Consider the following 12,447-nt stretch of genomic DNA (forward strand, 5'->3'; position numbering starts at 1 on the left):
TTAGGCAAATGCACAAGCAAAGAGGCACAATCCAATTTGTGCAAATTATTAGAGAGCTGTTACATAGAACACTAGTGCTTCTGCGTAAGTATGTGGTCCCTGCTAACAGGTTTACAGGAAAAAGCACATCTAATTAAGGTTAAAGCTCAAAGTCTATACTAAATTAGCACAGCCTGCTTGGACTGGTTGTCATTAGGTGAAAATGCTGTTATGGAATCCTGGCAAAAGAGAAATCTGGAGGCTGCCAGCAGGTCTGCCGTTGGGCCCCCCAACTCTGCCTTCACCCCTGCAAGGTGCAGTAAAACAGTGGCATTGACTTTATCTGCCTACGCCCCTGGAAAATGTAAAAAAAAAAAAAAAAAAAAAGGGGGGCCCTCACCTGCTCCCACTAGAGCTGCACGATTCTGGCCAAAATGAGAATCACAATTTTTGCATAGAATAAAAAGCTCACAATTCTCTCACTATTCTCGCAACGTAAAATCTTTCACATTATACAAAAAAATAAAAATAGAAAAAAATAAATAAAGTGGGCTAACTTTTTTTTTTTCAAAACAATTACATTTGAAAGACCGCTGCGCAAATAAAGTGTGACATAAAATATCGCAAAAACCACTTTAAGATTAAGAACTTTTTAAGCTACATTCGCACAGGCATTTCGCCGGCAACCACAGCTATTTGTGGCTGTGCATCCAGCAACGATCACCGCAGGGGAACAGCCTCGAATAGCTGTGGCCACAGACACATTGTCATCAGTGTATGGGCTTGGTGGCCGCAGCTAGTCTCTCACACCTGTCAAAAACAGTAGCAGGAATCTGTAGATGTTCCCTTGTCAATGTTTTTGCAAGTAAGAAGCTACAGAAATAAGAAACATTATGTGCACATATTTCATTTGGAGTGCTTTGTTCTCTTTTAAAAGGATACCTTCACCTTTTGCAACATGTTACAGATGCAGCAGTCTCCACATCCCATCAACCACCCATATATTTTCTTCTTTTGTGCCCCCCCCCCCAAAGAATCCCGAGCGCTGCTCAGGACCAAGGATGAGCTCAGGCGTGGTATTTGGCTATACCGTATTTATCTGCGTATAAACACACACAGGTGTATAACACATGCACTTTACTTTCAGAGGGAAGTTTCAGGAAAAAAGTAGATTTAAAACAAAGAACTAAAGAAAAATAAGGGTCAATGCCCATCAATGCAGCCTGATCAGTGCCCATCTGCAGCCTCACCATTACCATCATTGCAGCCTCACCATTGCCATCAGTGCAATCTGATCGATGCCAATCTGCAGCCTCGGAGGGGACAGGGAGGGGGGAGGGACGAGTACCAACAGATTACATACAGGAGAATCTCCCGTTTACTCGGCTGCCTCTTTATTACAAAGTCCTGCCTCCTATGATAGACAGAACAGTCTTCCAATGGCAGCCCAGGAGACGGGACTTCCTATTACAGACGCTGAAGAGTAAACAGTAGATTCCATATCACCGGGGGGGGTGTATTAAACCAGCACACGGGCTGCAATTGGCCTGCGGGCCAAACTTTGGACATGACTGCTTTACAGGCACCGAATTAGAGAAAATAAATATATATATTATATATATTTAAAAAAATATGTAATAAAAAAAAAAAAAAATGTGCATTTAATTTTTATTTTATTTTTTGTAAAGGTGAACTTATATCCTTTAAATCGGATGTGCAATCAGCAACCTTGCGGTTATGTTAAGAGAAATAAGCCCCCTACAGATTGCATTCTGTTCAGTGAATCATAATTATTCTTTTCATCATTCTTTCAGACCAGCATGAGGTGGTCTCCAGGTCACTGTAAAGAATCACAGGTGGAATACTTCACACATATGTTAAGCTGCTTCTAATCAGTGTAGGAGTGTTCTAAGCTAGATGTGAAGAAATTACAAACAGCAGTGACTAGGTCTGAAACGTAGATGAGAAGTAAATTGCCAATCTGGCTTTATTCACATGGAGCGTACAAAACTGTACCCCCATGCCGAGCAGTTTTTACCCGCAAGAGGTTGCACAGATGTTCCATGCACCCCATGCAGGAAGTCACACTGATCTTTATTGGGACAACCGCTGCTTCCAATAGAACATCCGTGTGGGTGCATGTCCCTGAATTCACACTGTCTGCATTCATAGACATGCACCTGCACCCACACCTGTCAAGCAGGAAAACACACCAAAAATGCATGTACATGTAATTTTAATGCAATTTCATTGAAATCTATGGAGCCAAAAACGCATCATGCTACCTGTGAAAAAGTCCCTGCACCTTTAAAAAAATAAAAATAAAATGCATTGCAAGAAACTGCATAGGTGTGAACAGGACCTATAGAAATGAGGTTAAATGGATTGTAGGGAGTTTCTGCAAACACACTATAAATCACATAGATGTGAACCTAGCCATATTTCTCGTTCCCCCAGCAGTCGACCCTTTCAAACTGAGGTGCTTTTCAGGTGCTTTCACACAAAAATAAAAAAAGAACCTGAAAAGTGCTCAAAGGTTTTACTGGCAGTGTAGAAGTGCCTCAGTGTGAAAGGGGCCTTAGGTCCGATTCATACTAATGTGTTTGATGCAATTTGCATTTTGAAGAAATGCAGGTCATTTTTTTTTTTTTTTTTTTTTTTTTTAACATGAGTACCTATGGAACAGGTTCACATCAATGCATTTTTGCAAAAAATGGCTCCCCCCAAAATCCATACAGCCAGGTCAGGGAAGGGAGGGGAGGGGATGAGCGAGCGAGCGCGCCCCCCCCCCCAAAACTATACCAGGCCACATGCTGATGGGGACAGGGGCCTCTTTCCGACAACCCTAGCCAGTGGTTGTCGGTGTCTGCCGGCAGGGTGCTTATTGAAATCTGGAAGCCCCCTTATCCCGGCCCCCCCACCCTATGTGAATGAGTATGGGGTGCATTGTACCCCTAACCATTCACCAAGAAAATTTGTGTAGTGTGAAGAAAAAAAATAAAATAAATAAAAAATACAGGAGGAGACAGATATTTTTAATAAGACTTGTCAAAAACGACTTCTTCCCCACTTCTTTCTCCGATATTCCTCTATCTTCTCCTGCATCACTTCCTCCAATCTTCTTTCTCCTGTCTTTTTTGTCTTGTTTTCTTCTTCCTCTGCCGCCGCTCCCACTGAGGACCCTCCTCCTATACTGCCATCCCACTGATCTGTCCACGCAGATGTCAAGCATTTCTTACATAACAACGGGGGCGTGGCCATCAGATGTCATCCAGAGGCCCACCTCCTTGTGAAGTCAGGGACCCATCATGCTCCGGGCACTGATGTCCTAAGGGATGGGGCCTCTGGATGAAGTTATCCAATGGCCACACCCCCATCGCTATCCAAGACATGCTTGACATTGGTGCAGACAGATCAGTGGGACGCAGCATTGGAGGAGGGTCATCGGAAGGAGCGGTGGCAGAGGAAGAAGCACACCGGACAAAGCAGACAGAAGAAAGAAGGGAGAAAGATGAAGAGCGAAACAAGAAGCAGGAGAAGAAGAAGCCCAGAGGAGGAAGATGCAGAAAGACGAAGATATTTTTAATAAAAAGACTTGTCAAACACTAATGTATTTCTTCACCCTACACTATTTTTTGGTGAATGGGTAGGGGCACAATACTCATTCACATAGGGGGGAGGGGGCTTCCAGATTCCAATAAGCACACCGCTGACAGACCCGACAACCACCACCTAGGGTTGTTGGGAAGAGGCCCTTCTCCCCCATCAATGTGGTGCTTTGTGGTGGGAGGCGCAAAGCATCCACCCCCCTCCACCATGTTGAGGGCATAAAAAACTTGGTAAAACACTGTTAAAAAAAAAAAAAAAAAAACACGGAAAGCACAGCAAAAAGCACTGGAGAAATGCTCAAAAGCAACACGCATAGATGTAAAGCAAGCCCAAGATGTGGGCAGGTCCTACAACATCCTGCACTGTACATGAGGACATCAGAGAGGCCACAACAACGCAACAAGATGCAGCTTTGAGGACCAGCCACAGCAAGGAGGAAGCTTACAGAAACGAAAGATAAATATTTCTGCTGATTTCTCCACCTCTAGATAAAACAAGCTTTCCCCCGTGCTGAGTGGGGGATTAACTGCAAAGGTTAACCCCCCCGGAGTTCCACTTTAAAGCATTTCTTACCTTTGTTAAGGTTTACTAAAAATTGGTGAAAAATATTCAACCCCAACTGCAATTATAATCCTCTCCAAAAAATGTTACACTCTTCTAGAGTTGGACTTAAAAATTTTATGTGAGGCCTTTCTACTTGGAGCTTGTAAAGCTATACCCTATTGGAATAGGAGCTCCTGCTGTACTGCCTGGTGATCATTTTCATCTGTGAGGCTGGTGTAGGGCAAAACTGTTCTTGTGTTGTGTCTCCTGCTAGCTCTGCTTTATCATTCACAAAGCACAGCCTGTGATGATATATTATATGTGCATTTCATGTATGTTACACATGCTATTTACCTGTAACACCTCCCTTGTGTAGGACATCCTAAAACCCTGAGACTGTGGCTAAGTGCCACCATCTTTGACCTTTGGATGCGATGCCTGCAGCCCCAGCAGACTCAGAGCTGTCATTCAAGTGAAACTATAGTATTTCCTTCACTACTTTTCTGGCTGCCGCATGCGAGGAAGGGTTGAGGAGCTGGCCCAGCACAGACAGTAGTTAGACACTACCAGAAGAGGAGAGGACTTTGACATGCAAAGAAGAAGGAGACTGTGCCAGGGAATTGGCTTTCCTGAAGTAGTTAAATTTTTCAGTAAGTTTAATAAAATTTGCTTATGGAAAAAAAACAAAAAAAAACATTGCAATTAAAATGAGAAGAATGGTCGAAGCTCTTTTAGTCCTACATCTCATGTGGGTCACAGGAGTGCACTTAGTTTTGCACTCCTGTGACCTGTATTTAGCCCTGTCAGCTGAAGACGCTCAGCCAGTCCAGGATTTGTAGGAATCCCGACTTTAATGTTGGGATCCGCCCAGATTCCTGACTGGTAGCTGGCTCAGCCTCTCGTCATGCCAGCTGCTCCTGTCCCCTCCCCAGCCCAGTACTCCAGTGAGTGCTGGGGAGGCAGAGCAGAGAGCCAGTGACTGACAGACCAAGAACTCAGCAATCAGAGGTCATTTCATTGCTCAGTTTCTGGTCTTAGACTGATGCTGCATCCACCTAGGTGGGTTTTTTTTTTGCACTCCCATACTTCTCTTAATCATCACTTCCCACCCGGCAACTGCATATGCATGGACGGGCGCTCCCCCCTTCTGAGGGGACGTTCAGGAACGTCCCTCAGAAGGAGCGGGATCGCACGCATTCCCGCGCAGCAGCGCGATCCCGATGCGCTCGTATTACCTGGACACGGCACATCTTAGATCAGCAGGAGGGCTCTGTGATTGACCCTCCTGATCACATGATGGCTGTGTCCAATCATGGCCATCATGTAATGTAAACAGCCGGTTGCTAGGCAATTGGTTCTCCTCTCCTCACACAGAAGTTGTCGCTGAGGAGAGGAGAGCGGATCTCTGCAGTCGGCTGGTGATCAGCGAGTACAAGCTGTGTTTTTACAGCTTTTTACTCACCGATCACCAGTCTAGTGTCACCACACAGTAAAAACACACAAAGTAAACATACGTCCCCACATAGTAATGATCCCCAAAACACATGTCCCCCACATATATAACAGTAAAATCACATGTCCCAATGATCATTTGCACATATATGTCTGTGATCACCTGCACACATCTGTACACGATAATTTGCGTACATATATGTCCATGATACACAAACCAATTATCATACACTTAACGGGATTTTTTTACCAAAAACATGTAGCAGAATACATTTTTGCTTAAATTTATGACAAAATTTGATTTTAATGGATTTCTTTTAAAATAGCCTTTTTTTTTTTTATTTGGTGTGGAGTTCCCCCTTCAAGAGCTCATTCTCTGATTGGCCGCGGCAAAAGTCACCTGGCCTGGGGCAACTTAAAGCGGAGGTCCACCCTAAAGTGGACCTTCCGCTCATTGGAACCCTCCGGCGCCACAATTGGCACCTTTCAGGGGGGAGGGGGGTGCAGGTACCTGTACAGTACAGCTATCTGCACCCACTTCCGGGATAGCTCTCTGCGGAAAGGGGCGTAGATTACGCCCCTTTCCGAAAGTCCTCCGCTGCCTGCTGGGAAACACACAGATCCCAGAGGCAGCAGGTCTATCCTTATTGTGCAGCGCGACTCGCGCATGCGCAGTAGGGAACCGGGAAATGAAGCCGAAAGGCTCCACTTCCTGATTCCCATACCCAAGATGGCGGCGGCAGCACCCGAGCGACGATCGAGAGATCGGCTTCGGGTGCCAACATCACGGGCGCGCTGGGCGGGTAAGTGTCCTCATTTTAAAAGTCAGCAGCTGCTGTATTTGTAGCTGCTGGCTTTTAAAAAAAAAATAAAAAATGGCGGAACTCCCAGCGGACTCCCACTTTAAAGTCGTGTTGCAAGTCGCCCCAAGCCGTGCCCAAGTCGTGTCCAAGTTGCCTCCAAAAGTCGTGTTGAAAGTCGTGTCGTCCCTGTGTGAACCGGCTCTTACAGACCACTCTAACCTACAGGTAAGCCTAGATTAAGGCTTACCTGTAGGTCCAAGAAATATCTCCTAAACCTATACGGTTTATGAGATATTTGCAAAAAGACAGGCACCGCTGTCTACGGAGCATGCGTCAGACAGCGGCTCGTAGGCGCACTGAGCATGCCGCTGCTAACAGCGATATGCCGTTAGCGGCGGCTCCCATGCACATGCACGGGTGTGACATGATCGCGGGTCCAGCCAATCACAGCGCCGGAGCCACTATACCTGGAAAGAAGATGGACGCTCTGTGGAAGAGGGGACATCGCTGGCTCCTGTGGCAGGTAAGTGACACAATGGCGCATGCATCTTAGACAGCATCTCGCAGGCACACTGAGCATGGCGCTGCTAACGGCGATCATGTGGTTAGTGGCGGCTCCCATGCGCATGCGCGGGAGTGATGTCATTGCAGCTCCAGCCAATCACAGCGCCGGAGCCACGATACCTGGAAAGAAGATGGACGCTCCGTAGAAGAGAGGACAGCGATGAGATTGCTGGCTCCTGTGGCAGGTAAGTGACATTATGCTTTACCTTTGCAGGAAAACAAAGGAAGTAAACCCATCAGGGTTTACTTCCTCTTTAAATTATATCTTTATTCTTAATTGTCCTGGAATCGATTTGTCATGAAATTGTTTCTTTGAGTGCGTTTTTCTGCCTCCCTGTAACATTCTCCATGAGCTCCCAAACCTTTCCTTTTCCCTCTCACTTCGCTTTGTTTTGCACGAGCAGTGCATTTTAGTCATGGTCATGTGTACTGCCCAATGCATGTTACAAACCCCACAGTACTTAGCTGATCTTGGGAGCAAGCAAAAGAAAAGTAATGTTCCAACATACAGTGGGATGGGACATGCAGAATGAATGTAGAACCATCTAATAAGTCAGATCACAGCTGCAAAAAATAAAAATAAAAAAATATTAAAAATAAAAGAATTTCGCTCCCCCATACAAAAGTGTAAATGCACCTGTCATGCGCCCATCAACAAAAACATTTCTCATAATGCACAGGTAATATATTGCCATGTACGCTGGAGTGAGAGCAATATTTTTTAGACCCCCTATTCATGGTCAACTCCAAACTGATGACCTGTAGGGCCTTTTAAAGCATTCATAATGGAAAATACAGGGTACGGAAGTTCATTGTTGTTTTACAAGTGCACACAAATTTAGAGCCTGACATGTTGTGCGTCTATTTACTCAGCACAACTTCATCTTTAGGGCCCTTTCACACAGGCTATTTGATCAGGTTCACCTTTCAGTTTTTCAGGCAGATGCGATCGGACCCTCCAAATCACACCTACGGAGCAGCGGAATTGTCAGCAGGGATGTCCACTGACACCTGCAGCTATCCAATCCGATACGATCTGTAAAATCCAGAGGGATGGTAGTCCTATTTTCCATCCATCTGGCAGATTAGATCAAATGAAAATGGACAGGCGGTCCGTTTTCACCCAATTTCCCCATAGAAATTAGCAGGACTGGGTCAGTCTCTGTTCTGCACAGTGAGCGGAGACAGACCTGTCATTCGCCTTCTCAGTGGAGCTCAACGGATCGATCCTCTGCTGAGCAAGTGGATCCCGCAAAACAGAGGTGCCCGTGTGAAAGGGGGCTCAATATTTTACCAAAAGAATTGGGTAAAATTGCATGAATATAGTGTGATGTGAAAAAAAAATAATATAAAAAAAAAAAATAATAATCGGAACCATTTTATTCCCCAGGGTCTCCAATTGCAGAAAATATATGTTTTTGGACTTTCTCAACCAATCTTCAGGTCTAAAATTTGTTTTAAACATACGAGCAAACCAAAAAAAAAATATATATCAAAAAGAGCTCCAGAAGTGGAAAGGCAACCCCAGTAGGGAAAAAAATAAAAATGGGCTTCCGATGCACAAAAATGCTCCAATTATCAGCCAAATTTTTGCTGCAACACATGTGCGTTGGGAGGCGTTTTGAGAATGAACGACAATGTGAGCGTTGCCGTAAGCCACAGATGAAACTTGGCCCCGATTGTTAATATAGTCATTGGCAGCATTGAGCAAATACAGGACCGAAAGACAAAAGTGAAAATAAAAAACGAACCATCTAAATTAATAAAATGGTATTAATATTTGTAGTAAAAAGTGTATGCAGAAAAAAAGGTAACAAAAAAGTGTTTTGAGGAATTCAGTAAAGAAATCTAAGAGGCTCACAAGTACAAAAAGACATCATTTGGATATTGTCACATTTAACGGACATTGTACAAAAAATAAATATATTTATTTATTTAGACAAAACATTAATTTCCACTTGTTGCATTTGTGTATTATTTATACACACACATTGTATCAATGTATTATTTGAATGTTGCATACATAATAGAACACAACTATAAACTGCAACAAAGTTCTCCATCTTTGTTCCATTCATTGGACTCTCCAGCACTATCATTCACATAGCCATAGCCAGGAACTGGAGAATGCTGAGTGCTGACAGCGCTGTGTAAACATGCAGCCCATACCCTCCAAGTATGAAAACCTACAAGCGATTCCCATGGCGGCAGGGTCACACAGAATAAATACTACACACACTCTGACACATGTTCCTTGTCACACGCAGCCTTCCAAGAGTTCCCCCTCTTTATAGAAAAGCACCCAATACAATGCACTGCATCCAGATCCTGTACATCCCTGATCTGCAATGACCATGGTTATAAAGAGATTCATGTATGTTATTCTGTACCTCCGCTCAGACCTTCTGTAATCACTATTTCTGAAGAAAGTTTTGCATCCAACTGGGCAAATAGAACACATAATGACACAATAAGGCAGGTCACTGCATGTGGGTATGTCAGAGAGGAAAAACACTCATACAGAATACTGCAGAGCCCCACACACAGCACTGCAGAGCCCTGACCACTGACATCCATAAAGCAGCTCCACACTTTGTAGCAAATGATGAAAATTTCCAAGATATAGTCTTTGTAACAAAGCAAGCACTTTGCTGTAAATACTAAACATTTCTTACATGAAACACACATTCCTGCATGATACACCAACAGCAATACACATGCTGCTATTCACCCCACATTAAAGCATGCACCCTGCCTTACAGAATACAAGCCTGTCCTATGGGTTGTTTACAATCATACAGGACTAAAGCCTGTCCTATGCAATCACACGGAAATTAAAGCCAGTCCTATGGGTTGTGTACAATCATACGGAATTAAAGCCAGTCCTATGGGTTGTGTACAATCATACAGGACTAAAGCCTGTGCTATGCAATCATATGGCATTAAAGCCAGTCCTATGGGTTGTGTACAATCATACATGACTAAAGCTTGTTCTATGGATTGTGGACACTACTATGGGACTAAAGTATGTCCTATGGGTTGTGTATAATCATATAGAATTAAAGCTTACCCTATGGGTTGTGTACAATCATACAGGACTAAAGCCTGTCTTATGGGTTGTGTACAATCATACAGGACTAAAGCCTGTCTTATGGGTTGTGTACAATCATACAGGACTAAAGCCTGTCTTATGGGTTGTGTACAATCATACAGGACTAAAGCCTGTCTTATGGGTTGTGTACAATCATACAGGACTAAAGCCTGTCCTATGGGTTGTGTACAATCATACAGGACTAAAGCCTGTCCTATGGGTTGTGTACAATTATACAGGACTAAAGCCTGTCCTATGGGTTGTGTACAATCATACAGGACTAAAGCCTGTCTTATGGGTTGTGTACAATCATACAGGACTAAAGCCTGTCCTATGGGTTGTGTACAATCATACAGGACTAAAGCCTGTCCTATGGGTTGTGTACAATCATACAGGACTAAAGCCTGTCCTATGGGTTGTGTACAATCCTACAGGACTAAAGCCTGTCTTATGGGTTGTGTACAATCCTACAGGACTAAAGCCTGTCTTATGGGTTGTGTACAATCCTACAGGACTAAAGCCTGTCTTATGGGTTGTGTACAATCATACAGGACTAAAGCCTGTCCTATGGGTTGTGTACAATCATACAGGACTAAAGCCTGTCCTATGGGTTGTGTACAATCATACAGGACTAAAGCCTGTCTTATGGGTTGTGTACAATCCTACAGGACTAAAGCCTGTCTTATGGGTTGTGTACAATCCTACAGGACTAAAGCCTGTCTTATGGGTTGTGTACAATCATACAGGACTAAAGCCTGTCCTATGGGTTGTGTACAATCATAGAATTAAAGCTTGTTCTATGGATTGTGGACACTACTATGGGACTAAAGTATGTCCTATGGGTTGTGTATAATCATATAGAATTAAAGCTTGTCCTGTGGGGTGTGTATAATAATACAGGACTGAAGCCTGTCCTATGGGTTTTGTAAAATTATATAGAATTAAAGCCTGTCCTACAGATTGTGGACACTATTACAGGACAAAAGCCTGCCCCATGGCTTGTGTATAAGAATATGACATTAAAGCCAATTCTATGGGTTGTGTACAATCATATGACATTAAAGCCTGTCCTAAGGGTTGTAGATACTCCTACAGGGCTATAGGACTGAAGGCTGTCCTATGGGATGTGAGCAATCCTATGGAATGACAGCTGATCCTATGGGTTGTGTACAATCAGAGAATGTGAGAAGCAGGTGGCACATTGTAAGTGTAAATTGCACATTGCAGAGAAGCATTGCCTTCATCCAGGAGGAGGAGGATGTGTACAGATCACACACATGTACCTGCTGTAGAGTAATATATACACGATGTGAGAACGGGCCCTCCATACACACAGCACTGCAGAGGTGTGATGCATGGTGACCCTGGTGGGATGGTGACCCGTGCAGGGTGGAATGGTCCTCCATGCCCCCTCCCCCCGGGCTCTCACCTGGTTCAGTCTGCACCGTCTCTTCTAGCAGCTCGGTTGTGCCTCTTCTCCAGGCCGGCTCCCTCCGCACAACGGGAACCGGCCCTGGCCGTGTGACAGCCGCCTCCTCCTGAGCCCTCCCCCCGGAGCCTCGCCCTCCTCTCCTCTCCTTATCTCTCGGTTCCGTATACACGGCCCGGGTAGAGCCGCCGACACTGGGAGACCACGCCCACTGCCTCATTACACATGCAGGAGCCGTGTACTCTGGTCACGCCCACCTACTGATTATCTATTAATGAGACTTCCACACAGGTCACACCCCCAGCGCCTTATTTATTCATAGTGATGTGCCATAGAGCTGCCATTCATCAGAGGCAGGGGAGGGCTATATACTACTGATCGATGGGAAATCATACCGGACCGGGTATGCAGATCACAGCACATACACTTTAATCTCACTAAGATGTAGCAAGATGGAGCTCACCTGATTCCATACACATCCCATCACTGGTGAGGATTGTCCTCATAGTACATTACATTTACCAATCATGTGTAATATGATGACCTGCTACCCCAACTACCCCAAATCTCTATACAATCACACCGCTCATTGCACTACATTCAGGACCTTTAATATTGATTGGACCCTGGGCAAACATTTTTTGCCCCCCTCCATGTAATTCCACCCTCCACCTGCTCTGAGAGAAACATACAATAAATAGAAGCGAGACTCAAAATCAGTTTACTGAATCAGATTAGGCAGCAATTGCGATTGGTTGCCAGAGGTTACATTGTATCATTACTGCTCACTGACTGGCTGTTAGAGGTCACAGCACCTGACTTCTGCTTGTTGATTGGTTGCTAGAGATTACTGTTCATCAACACTTCTCACTGATTGGTTGCTGGAGGGTACTGCACATTATTACTGCTCACTGGTTGCTAGAGGTTACTGCATATCTCTACCACTCACTAATTGGTTGCAAGTGATTAGTGCACAT

At 44.5% G+C, this 12,447-nt stretch overlaps 1 protein-coding gene across 3 annotated transcripts in view; it reads right to left on the reverse strand.

The window, feature by feature from the left end:
- Positions 1-11,649, reverse strand: part of TANC2 (tetratricopeptide repeat, ankyrin repeat and coiled-coil containing 2) — a 703,225-nt gene extending 691,576 nt beyond the window's left edge. For 2 of the 3 annotated variants that reach the window (XM_077460129.1, XM_077460128.1), the window contains exon 1: positions 11,471-11,648. The gene's annotated coding sequence lies outside the window, so the exon portion shown is untranslated. Of the gene's footprint in view, positions 1-11,470 lie in introns of all 3 variants that reach the window. The other variant, XM_077460125.1, reaches the window with a different exon arrangement.
- Positions 11,650-12,447: the final 798 nt, after the last annotated feature.

This window comes from Lithobates pipiens, unplaced genomic scaffold (genome assembly GCF_037356315.1).
Source record: "Lithobates pipiens isolate NorthernLeopardFrog02 unplaced genomic scaffold, aLitPip1_a1.2 Scaffold_28, whole genome shotgun sequence".
Lineage (NCBI taxonomy): Eukaryota > Metazoa > Chordata > Amphibia > Anura > Ranidae > Lithobates > Lithobates pipiens.